The sequence below is a fragment of the Pinus tabuliformis genome, chromosome 8, assembly GCF_031772625.1.
Source record: "Pinus tabuliformis cultivar Carrire ecotype Pingquan chromosome 8, CPIR1, whole genome shotgun sequence".
Taxonomy (NCBI): domain Eukaryota; kingdom Viridiplantae; phylum Streptophyta; class Pinopsida; order Pinales; family Pinaceae; genus Pinus; species Pinus tabuliformis.
The window spans coordinates 1,382,342,133-1,382,348,250 of record NC_142294.1 but is presented as its reverse complement, the minus strand read 5'-3'; positions in this window follow the sequence as shown (position 1 = coordinate 1,382,348,250).

Here is a 6,118-nt window from a genome sequence, read left to right as displayed (position 1 = left end):
TTTTAAATCATTGAGGTGTGTTTAGTCTTACAAATCGCACTGTCATAATTTAAAATTATTTAAAAAATAATAATTTGCCATGATGATGATGAACAATTAAACGCCCAGTGTGTTAATGGGATAAATGCACCGGTGCGTTTATTCAGATAAAGACACCAGTTACTAGAGCTCTTTTTGGCTGAAAATTATTTGATTTATTTATAAAATCTATTTAATGGTTTCTATATTGAATGGTACAAGTTGTAAACTGATAAAAATATGTCTCGAAAGGTGTCAAGTAACAAAAATACTGATTGACACAATGATAGCACATTAAAAAAATAGAGAAGGCAAGTTATTTGTAAATTAGTTTCAAAATTAATATGTTTGAACTATATGTAAGATTAACTAATATGTATTGGTTGGTGTGTGCCATGGAGAGACACATAATGAAGAAGGTTGATAAGATTATTTCTAATCTAAGTGTAGAAGAACATAAAATCCTGATAGAAAAAATGCATAAGGATGAATTAGATGAATGAAAAAATACTATTCAATATGAGTTTTTTTCTTTTAATTTTCGTTAATAATATACTTAAGAATATTATATAACATGTCTCAAACAATCTATTAATTCATATATGTTTAATGTTTTATAGGGAGCAACAATTAATGAAAATATCAATGGAATTCTAAGAAAAGAAAAATTATAGAACATGTAAATGATGATGAATTGGTCTTTAGCTCATCTAGAGTGGTGTTGGAGGTTAATGACAGGGATTTTTTTTTACAAAACTATGAGGGATCTAGTGGAACAAACGTATAGACATACTTTAAACTTACAATACAAAAATTAATCTAATGATTCTAAGAACCAAATTATATCTATGGGAAGTATTTCTAGAGCAATGGTTGATGAGATATGTCAAACATGCAATAGAAAGAACATACACAAAAAAAATAATAATTCAAAAGATAATATTCCTAATTAAAATTATTTTCTAAAAACTATATGTGTATAAGGCAATATATGTGTATATGACTATAAACCATTCATTTATTAATATTTATTTTTTTATATTTATTTTTCATATATCAATATAAAAATAGTTTATTACTTTTTTCAGGAAGATTATGAAAATCCCAAATGATCAACGAGATAATATGTGAAACATGCGTGCAGGAATGTCCAAAAAAGTGTACGAGGAGATGGTCAATGAAATGGACATAATTACATCACATGATAACCATCTCAACAACAACATGTTTCAAATGTATGTAATCATGGTTGAATTTGTACATTTAAAAAATTAGCATTAAATACTAATTTTCAAGTATTTTCTTGCAAAAAAGAAAACAAAATGGAACTCATTTGACACATGAAACAAGATGACAAGGAAGAAAGGGTTCATTTCAAAGTTTGGGAATAATTGTTAATATTTCCTTATAATAAATCAAGGTCTTATTTTTGTATATTTTAAGTTGTTTTACAACAGCCATCCTTGAAAGTTTTCCAATAGGTGCTAACATACAAAGAAGAGCCATCAGAAGAATTGATGGACAAGGGTTGTGAGTATATGTTGGCATATCAAAAATTATTTGTCGAATTTGTAAGTATCTACGTTGTTTAGTGCTATGAGTTTATAGTTAATAGAACAAAAAAAATCTTTATATTAAATCTATGATTTATAATGGAGTTTAAAACATGCAAGGATCAAAGTATGGACCTATACCGGTAGAAGAATTATTGAAACAAGGCATGAGACCTGGTTTTGAAACCATGTGCATAGTTTATGAATCACTTCTTGCTATGGTACTTTACTATTCGATTTACATTGATCTATATCAATTATTCCATTTTTCATTATTCTCACCGATATAGATACAGTCGTTACACTTTATTTTTATGTTTATAGATGGAACAAGATAAAGAGTATGAAAATAATAGATGCAATCAAAAAAACATTCCTTCAAATAACCTAAGCCATGGAAGTGGCTCGAGCACTGACGATAGTTCCAGCGAAGAATGATAATCTATTTGGATATCAATGCAACCTGTTGTATTTTTTGAAATAATTGTTTGTGCAAATAAGACATTTTGTTTAATGTAATGGACATAGTGTCCCAATTGAAATATAAGGGTTTACCAATAACAATCCCATGTTGTATCACAAAGAGCCTCTTATTGATATATAATGAAATACACTTTAATTTATTCTATTGTGTTATCCAATGTCATTGTGAAATGTTACACCACTGATTAAATATATAGATGATTAAATATTATAATGAAGAGATGTGAAATATGATAATATAACAAATTTATAAAAACATCATATACAAATGCACTAATCAAATTTTAATTTATACGAATATTGTTATAAGATATATGTCAATTTTTCAATGAATAACAAATTTTAAAAATTACAATAATTGCACTGTCATAAGTCGATGTTTTCAAAAAAGAGAAAATCTCATACAAAAAACATCTTCATCCATAACATAAAAACACATCAATGTGTTATGTTATATAAAAGCACTATGGCGATATCTTTTTGCATGACCTGTGCCTTTTAGGAAAATGACAGCACATGGGCATTTATTTCTTCAAGTATTTGTATTGTTTGGAATTAATGCCTTGGTGCATTGTAATTCTTAACACACCAGTGCTTGCATAGAACTAACACCCCAGTCCTACAAAATATTATTTCCAACCCCAATGCATTATGAAAACTAACAACACTAGACCTTTTATATAACTCACATACTAGTGCGTTTATACAAATGATATGCTTCAACACTACAAGTATAAACAAAAGCATCGGAACATAAATTATTTTTTTCATGCCTTGGTGTCATGCATTGGGATTTTTTATCTATTAGCACTGATGCGGTATATATTACGCACCGATGTTCTTTCTATTCAATGCCTTAGTGGTTTTATTTATGCATGCAACCTAGTGTGTTTATATATGTATCACACTGGTGCTACTTGTTCCATGAAGCGCGTCATAAAAAACATACACTAAAACCTACGGCTACCCATATTTTTTCAGATGTGATGAAGTTTCTCAATAATCTACACTAAAACATCTATTATCACAAATCGATGTTTTAGTAGATGTTTGTTTTATTATTTTTTCCAATTTTATAATACTAAAAACCTTTGTTATAACCTCCACTAGAACGTATTTTCCTTATAGTGTACTCAAGGAAAATTTTAAGGATGGAAGTTTATCATAAAGGTTAGAAACCTTGACAAATATTACTAGTCCCTAATATGCAAATTGTAATTTTTTTGTTGATATGTTTGTAGTAATATTTAGATTTCCAATGATTTTATATTAGTCAATATAATATTTTGGTTATTTTCAAGATAAAATAATGGTGTACTATAAAATTTGGGTGAATCATTTTAGAAAAAATGGAAATTAGCTAATCGTTTTTTTGGAAAAGGCATAGAAAATTAGCCCACCTACGGATATTAGCCTCTAAATTTTTCCTTGAGTGTGCTCCAAATGATGTGAAGTCTAATTTAGACTTCACATTGGGGAGACCCCCTTGGTTGATGTATTTCCACATTTGTCAATAGAACCACCCACCAAACATAGCAGAAAAACAAGACCTTTCCACCAGATTAATAATGTTAGACTCAAGAGCCTCAACAAACCTAAACTTTTGATAGCCACAATCAAATCTCGAGGGAGTAATAATTGCATTATTTCACCACCTCATAGTAGAAAATTCAGAGTGAAATATGAAAAAGAGCAATCAAATGCGGCGTTTCTCTGTGCAGGTCCAACCCCTTCATTGCTCAAAGAAACAAACCATTTACACTAGAAATGTAGACAATTCGTACCAAATTTAAGATTGATGGAAACGAACATACACAACCCACAACGAAATAGGTTATACATACATCTAACATACAAGAAAACCAAAGTGGTGTTCTTCCACTGCTTTACCAAGAACGTGGAGACCTTAGCAATAACATAGAACCTGGAGAATAAATGTACCTTCATACTGGAAAAATCATACAAGGTCAGAGACCAACAATGAATGGAAATGTTGGTGATAGAATTTTCCAGTTCTTTACTTTTCAAGTACCTTTGGAGTCTATATTTTGCCTCTCTAGGATCCCAAATGAACACTTGATTTCTCCACAATCTAGTTTCTCGTATACACTTGCCTGACTCTGTTGCACAATGCCTGTTCAGCGCACCGGTGGAGCCTTCTTGGTATATCGAGCAGGAAATATCTCCCAAAATTCCTTTATTCATTTCCTAGCTAACTAATCCCCCTTCTGTTAGCATCACTTGAATTATAAATATTTCCATGGTCTTCGACTCTTCGATGTTTGGTCATCCAACCAGTGGGGATCAATTAAGATTTTGAGCATGGTTGGCACATGTAGGAATGAGGTGACACCATGGCTATGCATGCCATTTCTTGATCACCCCCATTAGGGAGGCTATTCTATTTTACTATTAATCAAGATATAGTAGCCATTTTTCCTAGGTCTAAGTTAGATGAACTCACGGTCAAATTCCAGCCAGTAGCTATATTTCGATGGCCCTCAATTGTACCCCAATTCACTAGATAAACTACTTGCACTTTGTTTCCTTCTCTTAAAGTGTGTGAAATGATGACATATGGAAAACTACCAATAAAATATCTTATCAAAGATGACTGGGCTTCTAGACACCAATTTTTGACTATCTTGGATGGGGGTGATCCATTAATAAGCTTTTATACCATTTGGATAACTAAACTGAAGTCTCTAAGAATTTGGATCCTATAAAAATCTAACCTCTAATCCAAGAGGAGCCCTTCCTCAAGGCCAGTTAACTTTGTTACATTATTGGTCGTGATTCCACAATAACCTGCAAAAATCCCCAGCGGATTTCCACTTGAGTCTCTTAGGATTCCTCCATACCCTGCCAAACAAGGATTCCCTTTTGAGGCCCCACCAAAATTTATTTTAACCAATCATCAAGGAAAAATTTACAGGTTAATATTCACAGGTGGGCTAATTTTCTTTACTTTTTCTATAAGAAAAATCGCTAATTTCCATTTTTTCCTAGAAATGATTTGCCCAAATTTTATAGTATGGAATTATTTTACCCTAAAAATCACCAAAATTTTATATATAGACTATATAAAATTATTAGAAATTTGAATATTTTTACAAAAATAACTCTAAACATTTTACATTTTGCATATTATGGACTAGTGGGATTTGCTAAGGTTTCTAAACTTTAAGATAAATATCCATGCAAATCATGTTGGTGGTGGAATGAAAATGGAGGGGAATTTAACTTGGAATTCTTTCTTATTTGGGGGTGGATAAGACACCATACCCTAAGTCGAATTTAGGTTAGAGAGTATTGTATCTTTGGTCTGATTTTATTTCCAATCTTCTTCCACCCATCTATCTACCAAAACGGTTTCACAAATGTTCTCTTTGGTCTTTTTCCACAGGATTTGCATTAATAGTTTTTGGACTTAGAAGATACCTTCGCTCCTCCCTTTCCAAATGTTCCAAACTAGAAAACCCAATACTAGGACCCAAGCCCTTTTAGAAATAGGGTTTTTAAATCGAGCGTGCCTCCATTGTTCTATGGTGGTTAGAAAGTTGTTATGTGATCCACCTATAAAACTAAAGGTATTTTTCACTTCATACCATATGGATCCTGTTACCAAACATGTGTTTAACTAATGTTTAGTTGTTTCCTCATCCATTTTGAAAAATGGGCATCGGTAAGGTTCCACATTCCCCTTTTTGAGAAATCAAACCCATGTTAAGATCCATTTGTATCCAACTAACCATAAGAAATGAGAAATTGTTAGCCAAAGCTTCCACCCACAAAAATTTTCCTAGACACTCTTGCACAGTAAGGAATTAAAATTTTTGTTAATGTGATATGGCTCCTAAACATAGAAGGACATGGATGCACAATATCTCCATCTAAGTTTATCTGGGGATGAAGAGATTGGGATGTGTCTTTCCTACAGTGTTTGTTTGAAAACAGCCCAGTTCTCAGGGAATACTTCTAGCTTCCAGTCTGCTTCTTATTTCCATGTTCGCCATTCTTTTGGATCATTGATTTCCTTCTAGTAGTCTACCATAGTCTTTATG